Genomic DNA, 22713 nt, shown 5'->3' with positions numbered 1-22713 from the left:
GGCTATGGAGTAAAAAGATTATGTTCAAAATGACGATGACAACAAAAAGACGTGTCCTTTGCATAAACTAGAGTTCATAAAGGTGAGTTCTTAGCTCTCTTCTCTTTTTTATTTCTGTATATTCATATCATTTTCCCATAGCCTACTTTAGCAAACAGCTTTTTGAATGCTATAGTTCTGTATTAATACAGTTTTTCACATGTCCTCAGATGGTGGATGTTGTGAAGCGATAGACTGCCATTGGGCTTATTCTTCCGATAATTCCCACTTCACCCAGGAAGGCACGTTGCACACACCACAGGGCGTGTGGAGGGAAGAAGGAAGGATTGAGGAAAGGAAGGAAGGTGGTGTCATCTTGGGAAGATGGAGAGTGCTGATTATTAATGTAACTGCTCATGAAAATCTTGCCTCTGTTGAGACAGAACAGTTGGCAAAGGAAACTCTAGATCTGATCAATATTTTAAAGAGAGAGATGAATAATTCTGAAAAAACTTTTAAATGACTTCCCAACCTTCCTGAAATTCTAGGGCTTAATCATTTATTTTAAAAGCTCTCTTCTCCTGCCATAGTTCAGTGCTTTAAAAAATTATATTTGGTGGGGAAGATGGAATAAATATTCAACTGATTGGCAGCTGAGATGGGAGAGCCATTCTCATTCAGTACAGAACGCTGCAGGAAAAAAGTCCAGGAGGGGAGACCTGGTCTTTAAAATGCAACATGTCTTCTGTTTGAATTTCCTCCCTAGGCCCCATCTCAACAGCCCTTCCACGGTGAGCCACCCTCGGGGGCTTGCCGAGCACTGACAAGCACGGATTACTCAAAATATTGGCACCAGGTCAGTTCCCTTTGGAGGGGCCTGTGGTGTCTCTGGTTAGCGTCCTCTTCCCTGAGTGTGAGCACAAAGTTGTTTTGGTGCCTCTGCTCATGAGGGAGGCTGTGTCTGGCTCACAGAAGCAGTCGGTGTGCGATCTCTCTTGCTTGGCCCAGTAGTTTCTTCCTTTTTACCATTTGGCCTGTCTGCTTTATCCTTGTCCTTCCTTCTGTCATCTTTCTCCATTCAGGCACTGGCCAAGCCTCACCAGGGATCACCACCACCAGCACCCCATGTGGGAGAGCTCCTTCTCTCGCAGAGTCGTCCATCCAGTGTTCTCCACCAGGCTGGACCTGCGTCTCATGATAGCCACTCTAGACTGCGCTCAGCATCGACACAGTGACCGTACCATCTGTTGTCTAAGCTGGGTCACCTTTAAGATAAATACATAATACCTATGTTGTGATGGTGTATAAGACTAGCCTGTCCGAGTGAAGCCAAGTCTGCTTGTGCTTGCACAACTTTACAGATCAGCCACCTCTAAGCTCCTGTTCTCCACTCTGACCAGCTGGATGCCCCATCCTTCATCTTCTAGGCAGCTGAACAGTGGGTGAGGCTTCTCCACACCTAAGAATGTCCAGCCAAATACAAAATGCACCCAGCAAGTCATAGTTAGAAAAGCAGAATCTACACTAATTCCTAACAGAGAGCATTAAATACCAGGAATCAAATATCTGGGGGACAAAACTCCCAAGGGGCACCGAAGGTGGCACGGCAATCTGGAAATTGGGTGAGCTGCTGCCACTTTCCCAGACAGCTTTGCCACAGGAGACTGGGATCAAGATGAGGCTGCTGAGTGGCTCTAAAATTACAGAGGACAGAGGTCCTGCGGGAGATGACACCTGGGGAAAAAGAAAGGGGCGTGAACTCCGTCTTCTCCATCCCTGTGCCCTGCTGTTGGCCATCGGCTGCTCTTCCAGTGGGTGAACTGTAAGGATCTCTGATGTCCAGGAGCCTGTGAAACACCACCTGTCAGGGTCAGCTGGGTAACTGAGAGAGGAACAGGAATAGTGACAAATTTCCGAACAGGCAGGTGGCTGGAACCTAATAGGATAATTTGATCAAATCTACATGTATGTGTACTGCTTTTGTAGATTATATAGGAGATATGTGAACAAACCCCCACATTTCTTGACACTTCTACTGACCACCATGAATTTAATTTTAGGTAATGTGTCTGAGTCAATTCACTTGCAAATATTAAATTAAAAAATGTAGTTGTTCTTTGTATCCAACGCATGGCAATTAAAATATACAATCTCAAGGCTACACTAATAATGAAATAAAGTTCTCAATAAGGAATATTGATTTGAGAGTCTGTCAGGAGGTTCACCGCTGAGGGCATCTAGCTCCTCAGAAAAGAGACATCCGGGGAGACTAAGTTCTACCGTCCAAGAGTTCATGGGTCCTCAGTCACCATACGGCAAAGCTGTACATCTGTTCCATGACAACACTTTGGTGAATTTTAAATCTTTGGAAGTTCTGTTTTAAGGCTATATAGTAATGGTCATATATGCTAAATGCAACTTCAGGGTCAGAAAGTCCTGGATTTGTGTTCCTAAATTCTTTAAGAACTAGCAGCTTGACCTTAGGCAAGTTTTACAAATCCATATTAATATTACCTACCGCATAACATTCTTATGCTATTTGCCAAAATAACATTCCGAGAAGGCCCAGCACAATCAGATCTGTAACTGTCAGCTGCTATTATTATTTTCTTTATTATTTTTAGTGATTCTTTTGTTAGTGGAAGTTGGCTATCCCCAAATCTGCTGAAATTGCTGTTTACACTAAATCTGTGAAGGTGGGGAGGAGGGCAAAATAAAGGCTGAGAAAAACAGACAGCCGGGCATCTGAGCAAGCTGAAACTGAACCCTAAGGAGAAATATTACTTTAAAAAATGATTACCAATCTCAAAAATATTCTTTAGCTTGAATTACAGAAAGCAATGAGATGGAAAATGCCAAATCATTTAAGGAGTTCAAGACCAGCCCGAGCAAGAATGAGACCCTAGCTCTACTAAACATAGAAAAACTACCCCGTTGTTTTGGTGGGCACCTGTTGTCCCAGCTACTGGGGACTAAGGCAGGAGGATCGCTTGAGCTCAGGAGTCTGAGATTGCTATGAGCTATGATGTCATGGCATTCTAGCCTGGGCAGCAGAGTGGAAATTCTGCCTCAAGGAAAAAAAAATCAAGTAAAGTTGCCATACGTTCCAGCAATCCCACTTCTGTGCATATACCCAAAATAATTGAAAACTGGGTCTTAGATCTGTACACATATATTTATATGTTTACAAATAACATTATTTACAATATCCAAGAGGCGGGAGCAGAGCAAGTGTTCATCTGTGGAAGGATGGATAAACAAAACCTTGCACACGTGTTCAAGGGAAGGAAATCCTGATGCACGCCAGGATGCAGACGCACCTTGAGGGCCTTATGCTGAGTGAAACGAGCCAGTCGCAAGAAGACAAATCCTGTGCGATTCCACTTATATGAGGCATCTAGTCAAATGTATAAAGAAAGGACTGTGGAATGGTGGTTGCCAGTGGCCAAGTGCAATGAGAAGTAGGGAATTGTTCCCAGAGCCTGGGATTTCAGATTTGCAAGAAGGAAAAATTCTGAAGATTGGTTGTACAACTGCATAAATATAGTTAGCGATACCAAACTATGCACTTCACTTAGTGGTTAAGATGATACAGTTTATCTTATGTGTATTTTACCACAACATAAAAAAAAAAGCAAAATGAGGAAAAAATAAAACCACATACTATGAGAAGATATTAATGGTATAATTCTGACAAAGGACTTCTACTGACTACCACTGGATTATCTAGGAAATTGATATGAATAAAAAAATAAAAAGACAACCCAATAGAAATGGCCGATCTTCAAAATGCACTTCATTATAAAAGGGACAGAAAGGTCCAATAAGCACACGAATGTCCCCAACATAGTCAACAGGAAAATGCAAATTTAAACCCAAATGGGATACTATTTCACACCTATGAGAAGGCTGGCAAGGATGTGGAGCAAATTTTGTTTTACTCATGCTGTTTCAAGGCCCACTCAGAGACACGGCATGCTGTTCTTTGCTCTAAATTTGGAAGATGAAAATTTAATCTGATGGAAATCTTTTATCAGATTAAAGCATCAACTCATTTTAGCTTTCTACCTTGACTCTGGCAGCACTTTCAAGGCTAAATTGATCTCATTCTCTCCCCAGTCCCTGCAGGTTTGATAATTAACTGATTTTGCACAACTGTCTGGATGACTCAGCAGCCTCCCTCTCTCTGTAAGATGCATTACCCTCAGATGCCCTCGGGATGAATGGGAAGGCTTTATTTGACAGTTAGAGGGCTGCAGTCAGTCCTCTGTTTCCTTACATCCATGGAAAAGCAGACGAGAATTAGGATCAGGGCAGGCCTATGGATTTGAACACATAACTGATCTGAGTATGTTACACTGAACTCAGCTATAGGTAAAAACAGACATGAAAACTCTGGTAGGGACCTCAAGTCTATGAGAGGCATTTCTGCTGAGTATCAGAGAAGTTTAAACGCTTTTACTGAGCTCGCCCAGCTCTTAAGTGTTTGAGCTGAGATTTAAACACTGTCTTACTTTGTTTTGTGTTGCTACAAAGGGATACCGAAGGCTGCGCAATTTATAAGAAAAGAAGCTTGTTTGGGCCATGGTTTTTCAGGGCATATTAGAAGATGCTCCATTGTGGCAGAAAGCGATTGGGGAGCAGCCGTGTCACGTGGTGAGGGGCGGGCAGGGAGGCGGTGTCCCAGCAGTTTCTAAATAACCAGCTCCCTTATGAACTCGTAGATGAAAACTAATTCGCTGTTGAGGGGAGAGCATGAAGCTGTTCATGGGACATCTGTCCCCATGACCAAAAAATCTCCCATCAGGCCCTACCTCTCATGCTGGGAACCAAGATTTGAAAGGGACAACATCCAAACAACTACAGTTTCCTCTGACTTCCCTACTGCTGTGTTTTGTTTTATAATCTGAGACTTATTACTGAGTACCGTGAATGACCGAGGTAACGAATTGGAGCAAAGTTGAGCCAGAGGCCAGAGACAGGAACTGTCAGAAACCCAACAATCCCAACTCTGGGAAAGGATGAGAAGGGAAAAAGATGCAGGTGTATAGGAACCCTGTGGGCCTTTGAAGGAGGCAAGATGTCTCTCCCAGTGTCATTCACGTGATGTATGTAGGTGGGTCCTAATTTTTCCACATCCAAGCCAACACTTGACTATTTCTGCTTTTTAACAGCCGTCCAAGTGGGTGTGAAGTCATATTCCACTGCAGTTTTGATTTGCATTTTCTTAATGCTCGGTGATGTTGAATAGTTTTTCATATGTTTGTTAACCAATTTACATCTTTGGAGAAATTTCTAGTCAAATTCTTTGCCCATTTGTGATTGTTTCTTGTTTTTTAATTGTAAATGTTCTTTACAATATGTAATTCTGGATATTAGATTTTTATCAGAAATATAATTTGCAAAAATTTTCACCAGTCCGCCAGGTTATGTTTTCAATTTCTTGATAATGTTCTTTGATGTACAAAAGTTTCCAATTTTGACAAAGTACAAGTAATCTGTTTCTTAAATTTTGTTGCTGATGCTGTTGGTGTCATAAGAATATGGCACCAAATTCAAGATGATGAAAATTTGCCTGTATGCGTTCTTCTAAAAGTATTACAGTTTTAATTCCTTTATTTAGGTTTTTGGTTCATTTTAAGTCCCCCCCTCCCATTTTGTATGTGGTATGAGAAAGCTGGCCAAGTTCTTTTTTTTTTTTTTGCAGTTTTTGGCCAGGATTGGGTTTGAACCCACCTCCGGTATATGGGACCGGCACCCTACTCCTTTGAGCCACAGGCGCCACCCCCAAGTTCTTTTTTGTTTTGTTCTGTTTGTTTTTGGCATAGAGATGTCTAATTTTCCCAGTACCATGTGTGGGAGACACCACTTTTACTCCTCAAGATGCATGATGTTGTCATTCTTGACAAAGCAAATGAGCACAGATACGGTTTAGTTCTGAACTCTGCTTTATATTACATTTGTCTGCTCGTTTACCTTGCGTCAGTATCAAACTGTTTTGGTTAATGTGGTTTTGTAGTAAGTTTTGAAATCAGTCTGTGTGTATTTCCCCCACTTTGTTCTTTTATCTCAGTGTTGTGTTGGCTATTATTTCATAATTCCTTATGCATGTGAGGGTCAACTTTCCGTGTTCGCAACAAAGGGCTGTTGATAGAGATTTTGGGGAATCTGCAGAAAGCTCTAATGTACACTGACATCTTAGCAATGTTAAGACCTCCATCCCATAAACATGGGATGTCTTTCCTTTTATAATATTTAGGCCATCTTCAATTTATTTCAATAATGGTTAGTAGTTTTCAGTTTCTAGCCTTTTACCTCACTGGCAAATTTGTTCCTAAGTATTTTATTTTTTTTATACACTATTACTAAGGCAAGTGAATTTTTAAAATGTACTTTGTTTGTTGCTGAATATGCTGATTAATTCTAGTAGATGTTTTTGATAGATTCTTTGGTATTTTTGTTATTTTTCATATGTAGAGTCACGCCATGATGAATAAGATAACTTTACTTCTTCCTTTCTAATTTGGACGCCCTTTCTGCCTTCTTTCCATCCTTCTCTTGTTTTTCCTCCCTCCCTCCCAGCCTCCTTTCTGTCTATCTTTCAATTACTTTGGTTAGAACTTAGTATAATGTTGAATAGTGGTGCAAGCAAACAGCCTTGTAATATCATCAACATAGAAGAGAAAAGCTTTCCGTCTGCCACCATGATGTGTCATTATGTATTTTGTTAGCTGTGGATTTTTTTATAAATGCCCTTTACTATTTTGAGCTAGTTCCATTTATAAGTAGCTTTCTAATTTTCCTTTTATATATACTGTTGGGTTTTGGCAAATCTCCTATCTATGTCAGTTGGGATTACTATGCCCTGACATCCTATTAACGCAGTGTACAGCACTGATTGGTTTTACGTTTGCTTAGTGTTGAACCACCCTCGCATACCTGGGATAAACCTGCGCGGCAAGGGTATGTCATTTGTTTGTGTTTCCCAATATTTTTCCTTTGTTTTCATATGTCATATTGGTTTATAGTTTTCTTGTCTTGCAATATTTTATCTGGATTTGTTATTAAAGTAATAATTGCATGATAGAATAAGTTAGGAAGTATTCTATCTTACTTCGTGGAAGAGTTTGGAAAGAATTACTAATACTGTTTTAAAAATCCTTGCTAAAAAATTCACCAGAGAAACCATTTGGTTCTAGATTTTCTTTGTTGAGGGGTTTTATTACTGATTCAGTCTCTTTAGATGCAATAAAGTCTGTTTGGATTTTTATTTCTTATTAAGTCAGTATTGGTGTCTGTGTGTTTTTAGAAAGTGGTTCATTAGATTGAGATTATCTAATTTGTTGACATACATTGTTCAGAGCATTCTCTTATAGGATGAATAAATATTGCAGATGGTAGATAAGCTCCAAAAGAGTTTTCAGTAGCCTTATACCATATCCCTGAATAAGAGAAAGACTTTATAAAGAGATCATCCAATTACCTAAACTTTCCTATGCTTCAGGGATAATTTGGCGAATTTGGCAAAAGTGCTATTTCCCTCTTTGATAAGAAACTTCATTTATTATTCTACCTCTGCATTAAGCTAGGATTTCCAGGTATTGATTGTTATATCACAAAAGTAGCTGGGTCACATTATTTCAGGCCAAAACACAACTACTTTTATTCTATAATGATTTCCTAGTAATTCCCTCCACACCTCGAGATGTTTTCTCTAAGATTCAATCACTTGAGTTGCGTTCTCATGTTTTGTAAAATTCCTTTAAAAGATGTGTTCCACTCTGTTATTCAGAACCTTTTGTCAAGAACTTACAGAATACTTTACCACTGGGTTCAGTTCCAGAAAATAAAAGAATTGTACTTGAAGAAAAACAGAACTGTTTTCTCTTTTCAGCAAATTCAAACAACTTATCATCTTTCTTGAATAATATGGTAAAAACTTTAGGGTCTAATTCATTGCACAAATATTATAATCTGCTCCATGGAGGTGAACAGGTAACGCTACCCTAAGACTCATTAAATGTGTACCCTGTTTTTTGTCTTTAAATATGCAAACTTGTAGAAGTATGTAAATATGAAAGTTGTTAGTGATTGAAGGGACAGCCTAGTCTATCGTGATCATTTTGCAGATGGAGAAACACGTGCAGAGGGAATTGGCTTCACCCAGTTTAAGCTTCAGTCCTTTGCTGCATTTTTTCCCTTTTGTTACATTTGCATTCTACTTTGCTTTATAAAATAGGGACAAAGTGCTGGGAACATATATGGATACACAGAAGGGGAAAAAATGGAACTGTCATTTGCCTCATAATAGTAAAGTTTCCAGGGCCTTTACAAAAATCGTCTTCTACTTCTTATTACAAAAATGTGTGAAGTGGAAAACGAAAGTGTATAGGCTGTATCTCTCGAGAAGGTCGCAACGCTGTGTATTCTGAATCATACTTTGAAACTAGGCCCATCTGTATTTAAATGTTAGCTTTTAAAAAATCTGTGTAGTGACTTAAAATAGAAACACAGTGCAGTAATTTTGTTCTATTAATGTCGAGTAAAACCTGAAATCAAATGTGACCCCTGCAGATCTGTTTTTTTCTCAGCCCCACGTCTCTCTTACCAGCTCTGTGACAGAGGTTGTAACTGTTGAGAGAGTTTCCAAAGTTTCCTCATATCGAGGCATTGACAAATTAGCACTAAATTTACCAATGAGAACAACACTAGTCCTCCTCTTCACCTTCACCCTTTTTATGTTTTGAATCCTAATATACGCAGATATGACGATGTGCAGAGGTGAGGTGCAGAAACCACGCACAGAGCAAGCTGGGCCTGCACACCGTGTCTGGATGTGATAGCCATGGTCTAAATTTATATCGCACTCCAGTTGATGCTGTACCTGGATATATTAAATTAAATTAGAGCAAGGCAAGTTTTGAGGCATTTTCCAGTTGGCTGTGCTTCTACCTCGTATTTTTAGGCTGTGTTCTCTGGATGTGCCAAACTGCAAAACAGCAAGCGTCGTCTGTGCCTGCGCAGTCCTGGGAGATGCAGACTCAGTTGTTGAACTTTCAAAAATGGGAGTACTGGACAGATACACTGTCCACATCAAACTTTCAATCACCACCCTATCTTGCACGGTCTACCATTGTAACCAAGTAACTGACCTTGTTCTTGCCCTGCTACTAAGTGCTATCAACACAGAAAACAGTAATTAAAAAAAAAAAAAAAACTTACAAGATCCCTACCTGTCCTATGCTTGAAGACATTCAATGGCCTCATGTGCCTGGGTCACCTCACCCTGTTCCTGTGCCATCACCTCCCACCATTACTCCTGGACTTTGAGCTGCTGCCTAGGTATGTCAAGCTTTCCTTATGCTCATTAATGTTCCTTCCTGTTTTTCTGGTTTCCTTCTGACTACTTAGCACTGTGCATTTGAGATTTACCTATGTTGTTGCATGTCTCAGCAGTTTATTTCTTTTCATTACTAAGTAGTGTTTCTTTTTTTGTCGGTGATAATCATGTTTTCACTTATTAGTTTAATAAAAATTGCATATATTTATGGTTTAAAACTTGCCTGTTTTGCTAAAAACATACATGGTAGAATGATAATTATACCAAAGCCAATTAACACGGTCCATCGCCTCCCCGTTACTTGTTGGAGGGAGTGGTGGGGTCACCTGAAATCTGTTCTCTCAGCGAGTGTTCAGGACAGTTCAGGGTTGTCACCTCCGCCCTTCATGCATCCACCTTCGTTCTACCTAACTGCAGCCTGTGCCCTTTGACCAGCAGCTCCCATTTTCGCCACCTCCTCTGGCAATCACTGTTCTACTTTTCTTCTGTGCGTTTGACTATTTTTAGATTTCACATACAAGTGGGGTCATGCAATTTTTTTCTTTCTGTGAATGGCTTACCTTACTTAGCATAACGCCCTCCGGGTCCATGCACATGGCTGGGAATGGCAGGAGTCTGCCTTCTTCTTTATGGTTGATAAGCCATCTGAGCATGTGAAGCATCTCTTCTTAGCCACTTAGCTTGTTTCCTATCTTGACTTTTGCAATTCATACTTTAATAAACAGGGGAATACAAATGGTGTTTTGAAGTACCTATTTCATTTCCTTTGGGTATATACCCAGAAATGAGTCTTCTAGATAACATCCTAATTCTACTTTTAATTTTTTGAGGGAACCTTCATGCTACAAGCCCTATTATAGCCCTCTAAAAAGGCTGACCCAATTTACGTTCCTACCAACCGTGTACAAGAGTACGGGTGTTTCCATTTACATCTTGCCAATGCTTCCATGAGATGATTTTAAAACAGAACATAATCATGTCACTCTTCTGCTCAAATTCTGCAATGGATTCATAGTTCACAGTATAAAATTCAACATTCTTATGATTTTCATCTCCTTATACTTCATCTCCTTTTAATCCTCATCCCTTCCAAGTCAAAAGGTGGCTCAAATAAAGATGGCATTTGTTGAGAGAAGGGATGTCAGAGCACACGCAGATAAGAGTGGAAAGATGATTGCAGGCATACAAGGAAAGCTCAGACAGACGTGCCTAGGAGACAGATGCAGTAGAGAGAATGGACAGCAGAGTAATGCTGAGACAGATAGAGAAACAGTGACCAGAGAGCAGATAGTGAGATTTACTAACAGACATAAGGAAACTGAGCCCAAAGAAGACCATATCATGAAATATCAAAGCTGCAAATGCTGGCATGGATGTAGAGAAAGGGGGAAACTTTTACACCATTGGTGGGATTGCAATCTAATACAGCCTTTATGGAAAGAAGTATGGAGAATGCTCAGAAAACTAAATGTAGATGTTCCATTTGATCCTGCAATTCCATTACTAGGAATCTACCCAGAAGAAAATAAATCATTTTATCACAAAGATATTTGCATTAGAATGTTTATTGCAGCTCAATTCACAATTGCTAAGACATGGAAGCAACCCAACTGCCCAATAACCCAAGAATGGATTAGTAAACTGTGGTATATAGAATGCTATCCAGCTATAAATGGAGACTTTACATTTTTCATATTTACCTGGATGGAGCTGAAATACATTTTTCTCTGTAAAGTATCATAAGAATGGAAATGTAAGTATCCAACATACTCAGTACTAATATGAATCTAATAGAGAAACAACTACATGCCCATAGGAGAGGAGAGAAAAACATAAGTAGATCTAAGTGGTTGGGGGGAGGAGGGAGGGGCAGTGGCCAGCTCTCACCTGAGGGACACGTTGTGAGGGTGTACAGCACACCTCCACAATAAAGGGCTCAACTGTCCCAACTACAGCCCAAATTTTACCTCAGAAACACAAACAATGTAACCTAATCATTTGTACCTTCATATTCATCTGAATTTAAAAGAATAACAAAAAATATTTAAAAAAGATTAGACAGTGGGTAATAGGTGCTTGATTAAAAATTGCTAGAAGAATGAAGACAAGCAAGTCCAGAACAGAATCAAGACTAACACATTTAAGGGGCAAGACAGGGGAAGAAGAGGTAACTGTGAAGAGAAATTGAGGGATAGGCTGCGCACGGTGTCTCACACCTGTAATCCCAGCCCTCTGGGAGGCTGAGGTGAGAAGATCACTCTTGAGGCCCAAGTTCAAGGCCAGCCTGGCTAACGTAGCAAGACCCAGTCTCTACAAAGATAAAAGAATATTAGTTGGGTGTTTTACTGTGTCTCAGGACGGTTCAAAGTTGCAGTGAACTATCGGCATTCTATCCTGGGTGATAGACCAAAACCCCATTACTTAAAAATTAAAAAGATTCAGATGACAGAGAATAATCCTCAGCACTCTAGATGCTGAGCAGAACATGTTTGAAGAGATTTGATTAAATACTGTGAGTATTTAACTTATGTTAGTCTGAAAAATTTCCAATAGCAACATGAAAAAGAGAGAGTATTAACAGAGTTTATGTAAATAAAGCTTAGCTCTGAGAGGGAGAGAAGAGGTAAGGTGGTTGGGAAGAGAAATGAAAAGCTGAACAGAAATCCTATTCCTACGAGACAGAATTTAGTATATTTAACTAAAAAAGGAAAGAGCGAATGAAGAGGGCTACTGAAAGATAGAGAAGAAGGATCCTAAAAGTAACAAAATGAATTCCTAGGAAGGTGGGCCATGCAGACCAGCCATGAGCACTGCACAAAATTCACTCTTTCCTCCTGTGGGAGAGAAACAGGGAATCCACAGGTGTGCCAGCTGAAAACTGAGAGACTTCCTTTCTGATATTTCTATTTTTCTCTGTAAATAGAAGAGGTAATGTCTTTCTTTTGAGAATATTGACAGGTACATTGGAGTTGAAAATGATGGGATGAGGGGAAGATTTGTAAACCAAAACTCTCCATGAGAGTAAATCAGTGATAAGGCGCACTGGGGCTCTGAAGGTCTGGAAGAATGAGCACATATTATCAATTCCATCCCCCAGAAGCCCTCACTTGTTCCTTCATTGTGAGATACTTTGACCTTAAGTCTCTACTATGCCACGCCTCTTTCCACTTCCTGCCTTTAATCTCCTTCCTTTCTCCTGGTGAACTCTGACAGCCCACCCCAGGTAAGCAGATCCAGTCTTCTGCTCTTCAACATCTTCTCTTCATCGTGGAGTCCCTCTTTATTTCATATTTTAAGCATTGGCAACCATTCACTCATTCATCATTTTTACTATTCCTGTCTTTCACATCAACTGAAATATTATTATAAAAGGACGTCCTCTTATCCCTTCTCCCTCTTTTTAAGTCCAATGCGCAGCACGGTGTTTGGCATGATGTAAGTGATCAAGCATTTGCCAATCAGTTGAATAAATTAGGTGCTCCGAGGCACAAGCCAAAAAATGCCAACTTCGAAAGATGTAATTATACAAAGTAAAAATAGAGGGAATCAGGACTTAATTTCAAATTTAGAAAATTGAAAGTAAACAAAGTTAATATAGGTAAATAAGTATGAAAAGTGAAATTTGCAAGCTGATATTATGTAAATGAGAAATATATTCATGACCTGAATTTTAGGAAATTTTAATGAATTAGATGCAGTGTTGACTACTTGAATCCACAAAATTGAAAGAAGAGACTGTCAGAAAAGAAGTAAGAGGGGTATAAAGTAGCTAGTGTGGAGATTTGAATATCACAAGCAAATAAAATGTACAACTCTGTGCTGCTAAGTTTGAAAATCCCATTGAAAATGATCTTTTCCTTTTCCTGTCAGAAGATATAAATTGCCCAAAATATCTCAATACCAAGCAGGAAAGATGAATAGACAAATAATTATGAAAAAAAGGTGTAAACGTTTTCAAAGATTTTCTTCTTAAAAATGCTCTGTGGGACTCCCAGGCAAAGCAAAGAACTGGATACCATCAATTTATTCTTTGTCAGATTTCCCAATTGCTCATTGAAATGAATAATGGAATATAAAAACAGTCAGAAACCTGAACCAATACTGTAGCTTAGTAAATAATTCTCTTCAAATTATTAAAACAGATTTTTAAAAGCATAATGAAGAGGAAATATGAGAGAATAAAGGCCCTGGCAAAAAACCTCCAACTGGAAAGGACAGTGTGGTGACCATTAGAATAGATACTGGAAGACCCTTATTGTTTCCCAGAAATAACACAGGGTAAGGCTGAGGGCAAGACGAAGAGTGGGGTAGATATTCTGATACCATCACCTGTACTGAGAAGGACTACTGGGGCCATAGTGCTGAGGCCACTTTGATAACAGATTTTCTTAGGAGCATCCCCACCAGTTCTGTTTGGAGTGGGGAACCTTTACTTGGTCCCAGCAGTCTTGGCTGGCTGCTGATAACACTAGTCACACCCGGCAAATGGTAAAGTTATACCAATTCCTGGCAGCTCCCCTGAGCAAAGAAAGGAAATATTTGAATGAAGAGCCCGAGGTCTGTGTACCAACTTGCCTCCACCTCTTCCTTTCCCATCCAAATTCAACTTTACTTCCAGACTTCACAACCAGTTACATGAAATATTTGAAAAGGATATTTTTTTTTCATTTTTCCTTCTTCTTTCCTGTTCCCTTTCCCTCCTTTCCCTTCCTTAACCCCTTCCCCTCCTTTCTTTCTTTTTTCAGAGATAGGATCTCACTCTGTCACCCAGGCTGGAGTGCACTGGCACAATCATAGCTCTCTGCACACTTGAACTCCTAGGATCAAGGGATCCTCCTTCCTCAGCCTCATGAGTAGCTGCACCTATAGGTGCATGCCACCTTGTCCACCTAATTTTTTTTAGAAAAAATGTTTTTTTTTGTGGAGATGGTATCTGCCCATGTTGCCCAAGCTGGTTTCAAACTCCCAGCTTCATGTGATCCTCTTGCCTCAGTCTCCCCAAGTGCTGGGTTACAGGTGTGAGCAGTTGCACCCAGCCATAGATCAGTCAATTAATCATAACCCTTCTCCCTATATTATTCTATAATCTTTAGATACAAGAACCTTATTATGAGAACTCTTTCAGTCATGGAAACCCAGTGAAAGTTATCTTAATGCAAAAATGAATCATGTATTTGGGATGTAACTGAAAAGATCACGGTCAGGTTTGGTGTTAGGAGCAAAGCTGGGGGGAAGTGGGAAGAGAATGGTGGGTGAAATTAACAGTGCCAAGGCTCCCCATTTATTCTTCATCCCTGTGTATTACGTCTTCTGTCTTCTCCCTTCTGTGGACAGATTTCTCCATCCCACTAGGGAAAGTGACTGCAAGAAATCCCAGGTAAGGTTATGATCTTCTTAAATGGTATAATTGTCCATGGCATCTATGACAGTGGGTTAAAGATCCATCCTGCACACATTAGTCTGGAATGTGTGGAATGGACGGAATGCTCTTATCATTAGTTTCAGTCAAGTTCCTGGCCTCACCACAGAGCTGAGAGAAGAGGGATGAATTAAAGCTTCCCTCAGCAAAACACAGCGAAGCCTCTCCCAGGAAGGGTAAGTTGTGCTATTAGTAGGAAGAAGACAGGTCAGTATGTGGAGAGAAAATAGACATCCTTATAATTTTTGACACAACTCAATGGTATCATTTTTGACATAACCCAATTATTTGCAAAAGAAAGCATAAATGTAACTGTGCATTTACAACATAATGGAGAAAAATGCACAAATACATTTAAGATACAAGAACAATAATGCTCTTACAAGAGAGATGTTCTGAAAAACAAAATAAACAGAAAAAACTATAACAGTTTATAATTCAGCAAGATGTAAATAGCATATTATTTTTGGAAGTAACTTCAAATTTAGATTGTTATTATAATCCTGCACCTACACCTGCCATTGTTAAATTCTACATAACAAGTAGAATGTAGTCACCATCTCTGGAGCAGAACTCGGGGACTGGGAAGGTTGTACTTCAGTGGTCACCTGAAAAGGTCTCAGATTCAGCTCTTCCCTGAAGGGACTAGAGGAAACTGTGGAAGATTCTATGGGTTAGAATGCTCAACTTTGCCAAAATATATAAACATTCTCATAATTCAAATGCCATCTTGGAGAAGAACAGATGGTTAGAGACTTGAATGATTTGTGACTTTACCTAAAGACTCAGTAATTATATATCACACTATATTTATTAGCTGGAAAGAAGATTCAATTTTTTTTTTTTGCAGTTTTTAGCCGGGGCCAGCTTTGAACCCGCCACCTCCAGCATATGGGGCCAGAGCCCTACTCCTTTGAGTCACAGGTGCCGCCCAGAAGATTCAATTATTTTTGCTTCTTGGTTACCAGCAGTTGAAGGCTTATGAAGATATTCAGATCCTTTGCAGAATATGAAGAAGCTATGTTTTCTGTGCTCGTCTGTATTATAATGTGCAACAGCCTATGTCTTTTTTACTCATTTATGAAATTAAAAGAAATTATTATAAAGAAAGAATAGTATAAAATTAGGAAACACTGCATGGAAAAAAACATTTTTGGTCAAAATGATTTTAAACTCATGAAACATTAAGTGTTTCAGTGGGTAGTGAAAGAATTGAGTGGTAACTGAATAGTTAAGAACCCAGAAGTAGTAAGAGAAAAGATGAGAAATTATCTCAGAATTATAAGAATGAATTAGAAAAATAAAAATTAATGAAAGATAAAAACATGAATCTGAATATAAGTTATAGAAAGTTAAATCAACAATCATGAAAGAGTACTCAAACATTAGAAGAAATAAATGATGGTAACAATAGACAGGGAAGGCATTTAATTATAAGTGAATTCAAATCTATGCTAATAAATTTAAAAAATGTCAAGAAAATGAATAATTTTCATCAAGATATTAATTACGCAAATTAACCCAAGAAAGTAGACAATTTGAATAGATCAATGAAAAAGAGACAATTGCCACCTTAAAATGTGTGTGCAGTAGCTAGTATTTTACAGGGAAGTGCTTTAAAACTTTCAAAATTCAAACTTATTTACATGTGACACAAACTGTTTCTGATCATACTAAAAAGGGGGAGGGGCTTGCAAGTACATTTTTGAATCTAGTTCAATTACTGTAGCTTACCTGATAAGACAACATTTTTAAAAAGCTCTACTGTTAGGCAGCGCCTGTGGCTCAAGGGAGTACAGCACCAGCCCCATATGCTGGAGGTGGCAGGTTCAAACTCAGCCCTGGCCAAAAACCTAAAAAAAAAAAAAAGGGTCTACTGTTATCTACAACTTTAAATGGAGAAACTTAGATAAATACTAGCAAAATACAAAGGGTAGTATATTATAAAAATAACCTCCTATGCCCTAGCTTAGTAGGACATACAGGAATAAAGTCATAATTAACATTAGGGATTCATTAACTTAATAAATCCTATCATGGGTTGAATTAGAAAAAAATCAGATAATATTCATTTAGAAAGTTTTTGAAATGGTTCTTGTAATATTGCCATCCATCCTATAATTTATAATAATGATCCATAGCAATCCACAATAAAAAATGATTAGTGAGTCACTAAGAAATGTGATAGAAGCAAGATTTCTATGTGTAATGCAAAGGGAAGAAAAATAATTCCATGAATTTAGAACTTTACAGCTTAAATTTAAATGCCTGGGATTTGAAATCACAGATACTTACATAAAATCTGCCTCTGGCACTTACCACTTGGATGTCTCTGGGCTTCTACTAACTCTCTGGGTGACCTATGTCAGCCTTATCTCTTTTCCCAGCATTATTGTGAGATGTGCTAATCTTGGCTGTGTATAAGCAACTAGATGTTTGGGTATTGAAGCATGTAAGCTTTATAGTATTATATCAAGGAACTCAAGGCATAGGTTTGAGCTTCATGTGAATTTGTTATTATTGTTATTATTATTGTTGTTCTACACATTTTCTGAAAATTATTCTGGTTAAGAACTAAGGAACAGCATTTGAGTTTATTGACTTGATGTTTTAAACAAAATGGGGATAACATTTCAGAACAAGCTTCAAAGTTGTACTTCTAGGAACAAAACTACTTATGGTAGTCTCAAGCCATGTTTGGAATAAGGAAAGGTTTGAGAAGTAAAAGACAGACTGAAACAGGGAGCATTCCAAGCATTCTCATTGTACTTTGCTTTATACTGAACTCTAACATGGGTCATCTCTGCTGAGCACCACAGGGACTCAATTTGATAGGCAGGATAGGCATTTTCTTTTGAGACAGATTCTCACTATGTTGCCTTAGGAAGACAGGCATTTTTAGACATGGATTTTAGCTGAGGAAATTGAGAGAGAAAGTAAGTGACTGCTCTGAGATAGCACAGCCAGTAAGTGAGAACAGGAGTGACACCCTGGTCCTTGTCTACTTCTGAGAATCAGCTCCAACTTGGATGGGTGTTGATGGCCAAGCTATTACATTACTTTGCAGAAGTCACCACCACACATTAATTGGGCGCACGCAGACTGTCATTTATAGTGGTGGACAGGGATTCCCTCACTTCCATTTATAGTGGTGGAGAAGGATCCCATCACTTTCTCAATGTAATTGCTCTGCCTTCTTCATAAAGCACAATGTAAAAATGCAATCCCTTTTTTTACTTTCAACCGCATTAAATCTGGCCCTGAATTCTGTCTGCCTTATAGGCTGTGTGTACAAGTCTCCCTCCCTCAGGAACTCACCATACTAGGGATTAAGCCGTGAACCCCATAAAGGGTATACACAGAAGTCAAAAGAAGATTGTGTTGACTTTCCCCAAAATGAATGATTTCTGACGTTGTATGCTGAATTATACCCTCCTACAAGATTCTGAAGTAGCCCGGCCATCTGTAAGTACCAGCTTATTTTTTACAGAAGGGTTTGTAAGGATGCAATTAAGTTAAGATGGGTCAGAGTGCCAGGGTGCCGTAGGGGAGGCCCTGAATCCTATATGACCGGTTGCCTTGTAGTAGAGAAGAGACGCACAGAGACACTCGGAGGGAATGCCTGTGTCCATAGAAGCGGAGGCTGGAGTGACACTCAAAGACTGAGAAATTGCAGTGAGGACCCGGCAGGAGCTGAGAGAGGAACAGTGGCAGACTTTCCTCTGGAGAGTTGAGAGAGAGCTCGGCCCTGACTGCCCCACTCAGGCCTCCAGACCGGAAATGTGTGAGTTACAGCAGTTCTAGGCGACACCTACATGCGGTGTCCGGTCAGATCACGCCCCGTTTTATGGCCGGGTTGCAGAAAGTCCACACTGAATTCTCGTGGGCTCCACGCTTAGGTTCTCTGCCTCGGCAGGAGCGCCCTGTTTCCTGGTGCCAGTCAGGTTCAGCTTCACTGGCACATCCATCCCAGTCACAGAGTGCACTGGGGAGGCAAGCACCCGCTCTTGATCCTGAAGGTGGAAGGTTCGTCACAGAACCCTCCATGGAACGTGGGGAGTCTTCAGAGTCCTTAAACTCTAAGGATACATCCTGAGTCTACTAAATGAGCCATCTGGAGGTAATACCACTGCTCCACCTGCGACTGGGAGAAGCTGGCTGGAGCGACGTGGGCTGAGTAGACACGTGTCATTCCACAGAGTTGATTCCTATTCCAAGAGTGAAACAAAACAAAAGTTACACGAATAACCTCATCTCTTCCGTTTACCCCTGATTCAACTGGATCGGATTCCCTTTCCTGGAGTTCGAGTCGGCCTGGGGCTCTTCACTGAGGGCAGTAGGGAAACGAAGCAAAATGCCAGCGAGCCCTGACCCGGGAATGACAGACTCTGAAAAAGCAGTGGCTGTTACCGCTGAACAAACTATCGCAAAAACAGACGCAGAAAAAAGAAATAACGCAGGAAATACTCAGAAACGACTTGCTCGTGGCAGGTGCTTGCTCTTGCCTTTCCTCCGGGCCTACGCTGTAGGTCCAAACCCTGACACGCCATTCCCACCCCGACAGCCTGGCTCGCGGCTCCACCTCAAGCTCACGCGTCCTCCTGGCGCATGCGCCTCCCGTAGCCTGACGCGCATGCTCAGTCAGTGCGCGCTGCTCTGGTTGGCTGTTGTCGCTGTCGTCACCCGCTGCGCCTGCAGGGTGGGCTGGGAAGTTCGCCTTCACCTCCTGCCCTCTGCCCAGCCTCAGGGGACATCTCCCCAGAAAGCAGGGGGAGGCCTGCCGTGTGGATTTAATTTATTCTGCAGCACATCTCAAATCAAATACTGGTAATGATCTTGAACCTTTTCCTTACCTTTATGAACATTTGCATTTCCCCTCAATATTCCAATCCTTGTCTTTCACCTCATTATTTCTTTTTTTGCAGTACTTTCCATCCCGGGGTGTCCAACTGTTCCGTTTCTTTCTGACGAACTGGAAGACGAGGAGTTGCGTTGAGTCACACATGAAATACACAAACTCTAATGAAACTTGATGAGCAGCGACTACAACAACAAAAAGAGGTCAGCACGTAATTTTCATGATATCCGTCACCCAGATAAGCAAAAAGTCCTCACATAATGCACATGGGCTACCCGAGGGCCACGGCTTGAACACCTCTGAAAGGTATTTGTAACTAGTTTTTTGAATGTTTGCAAGTATTTTGCTATATTATACTTTATCATTTAACTTGTAGGTAGGGTATTTTTATTGTATGGAAAATTTAATGTAGTAAATTCTATGGATATTTTTCTCCACCATATGTATCTGTAATTTGTGGTAAATGGAAGAGATGAGATTATTCATGTAATTTTTTTTTTTTGTTTTACTCTTAAAGGATGACATGTGACTTATGGAATGACATGCGAGTCCCACTCCCACCTACTAAGGCCATGTTTGGCCAGACAGCCTCTCTCTCCACAGTTCTAGCTATGGACACTACTCCACACTCCAGGATGGATTGGGATGGATTGGGATGGATTTAGCATAATTTATATAAAAATACATATGTAATTTATATAAAACATATATAATTATATAACATTATATACATTGTATCTAAACATCTGTAATGTATAATATCTATAATACATATTCCTTTAAGTGTGGAAATGCTTTTGTTTTTACTTTTGCTTTTTACATTAGCTAATTACTCCAATTTAAATTTATTTTTTGTATTTTGATAGCACAATAATAATGTCTAAAAATTTTGAAATGCTTGAAATGCTTGTAGGCTTATTTCAGCAGCCCAGGCTTTGGTTGTGCTTTTTCTCATCAAACTTTGTTTCTACTCTTTCAGCACTTGAAAATGGCACAAGATGATGAAATGAGCAATCCCAGATACCTCAGCAGAGTACACCATTTTCACACTTTATGGGGGCAAGACATGATTGCAAGAGGGACTTTACCTAACAATTGCAATCAGTGTAATCTGGCTTATTGTACCCTCAATGAATCCCCAACAATAAAAAAAAAACAAAAAAAAAAACGTTTCCTATCCCTCTCTCCAGTGTAGACAACGTTAATGTGGCTGGAGCAGACTTTGCTTACCAGTTTTGAGGTCAGGGGCCTGCAGCATCATGCCTGGGAACAAAGGTCATAAAGTGCCTATTCTTAGACTGTGGTTCCGGGACCCCAGACCACCAGCATCAGTCTCATTCCAGATGCTTGCTAATCTGCAGAGTCACCAGCCCCGTGCAAGGTCTCTGAAACAGAGCCTTCCAGTTTGGGATCAGGTCCTCTGAGCAGAAATAGGTTTTGCTTTGATTCTACTTCCAAAAGTTTAGCAATTAACCTGCCTCAAATCTGAAATGACATATCAGGACTTGTCACCTGTTTGCATCCTAGTGTTTGTTCTTAACCTCAGGAAGAATTAGAATGAGGATGTTACTCACCAGTGACCCAGTCCTGGGATTATCTGAATAATTCTGAAGCGACTATTCCAGGTCTCCACACAGCACTATGAATTCAGTTGTCATTTCTTTTCATTTTCTTTTATCCTCCTTTCTTTCTTTCTTTTTTTCTTTTGTCCTCAGAAGGCACCATCAATAAGGAGTCCCACTAAGTTTTGAGAGGTGGCAGCACCTTTTAAAGACACTTGCTTTTGTTTGAATGTGTTATCAGGTTAACTATTTTGCACCTTCACTTGGGTTACCACATTTGACCATCATTTCAATCTTTTCTGTTATTTTATTCCTGTTTTTGAAGACAAGGAGACTACAAATGTGGAAGATGGAGTTCCTTGGCCAAATTCACCTTCAAGCCAATGTTGCAGCTAGAGCTCAAACCCAAGACTTCTGGGCCCATGTGCAGGTACACTGTCTTTAGCACAGCTGCCTGGAGTGTGCCATGGGAGTCATTTCCCAGATGAGAAACAGTCTGCGAGGTGTCAGGTATTAGGATATCACACACATGCTGAAGATTAAAAGAAAGTGGGGATAACTTTGCAAAGCAATCGGGACTGAACATTCAGCCATGTTGCTGAGAAGCCAGGTGGGTGGAGGCATGCTAGATCCTCCTGGAAGACAGGGTGCTGTTAATCATCTGTCACCCGCATCCTTTATGGCCCTGATGCCACTTTTCCCTTCTCCCCAGTCCATGTCAGCAAGTTATTTCTGTTTGTTGCTAGCACCTGCAGGAATTTCAAAGTATTTTCCATATAACAATTCAAAAGACGTTGCCTCCAAAATTAGCTGTACTAAAACAAGAGAACTCAAAGCATGTTTATAACATAGTCAACAATATTTGTGTGCCATTTTATAGTTTGTAAACAGTTTTCACGTGTCACTTCATTTGGTTCTCAGAGCAACCTGCTCTCATTTATTCCTATATCACAGATGAAGAAATTGAAATTGAACGCTATGGGGGAGCCTTTCTCAAGGTCAGTGAGGTGACACTAAGACTCCAAGTTGTGTCTTTATGCCTCAAAGCCTTTGTTCTGGGTAATTTCCACTACATGCCCTGTCGTTCTGCTAAACACAGAGGGCTACAGTTTACTACCCAGTTGTTCAATGATTGAAGGACTATTCTTATCTTTTTTAAAAGGTTAGAGGCTGTAGTGTTGGTATGAGGATTTGGACGAGAGAAAGACAGGATAATCGACAGTTATTGCAGAGATGGGTGGAGAAATGCATCGTGGACAGTCCCATGGACAGCCGTGACCTTCAGCTGAGGAACAGCCGTCGCTGTGATGTCAGAGTTACTCAGTGGAAATAACAATAATCAAATGCAACACACAGAATCATCGCAAACACAAGCTGATGCATGAGTTAAGACCGGGAGCAGTTTGCCCACCTGCCACACAGAGGCTGCAGCTGGGGCAAAGAGTTTGATTTATGGGTGAGTCCCACAATATTCCATTCTAACTTTTTAAAAAATACATAAGTTTTTGTTTCCCACATTCTTTATTTTGAATTGTGTTGAAAATAATTTTTAACC

Source organism: Nycticebus coucang, chromosome 23, assembly GCF_027406575.1.
Source record: "Nycticebus coucang isolate mNycCou1 chromosome 23, mNycCou1.pri, whole genome shotgun sequence".
NCBI lineage: Eukaryota > Metazoa > Chordata > Mammalia > Primates > Lorisidae > Nycticebus > Nycticebus coucang.
The sequence above is the reverse complement of the archived record's forward strand: the minus strand, read 5'-3'. Positions refer to the sequence as shown.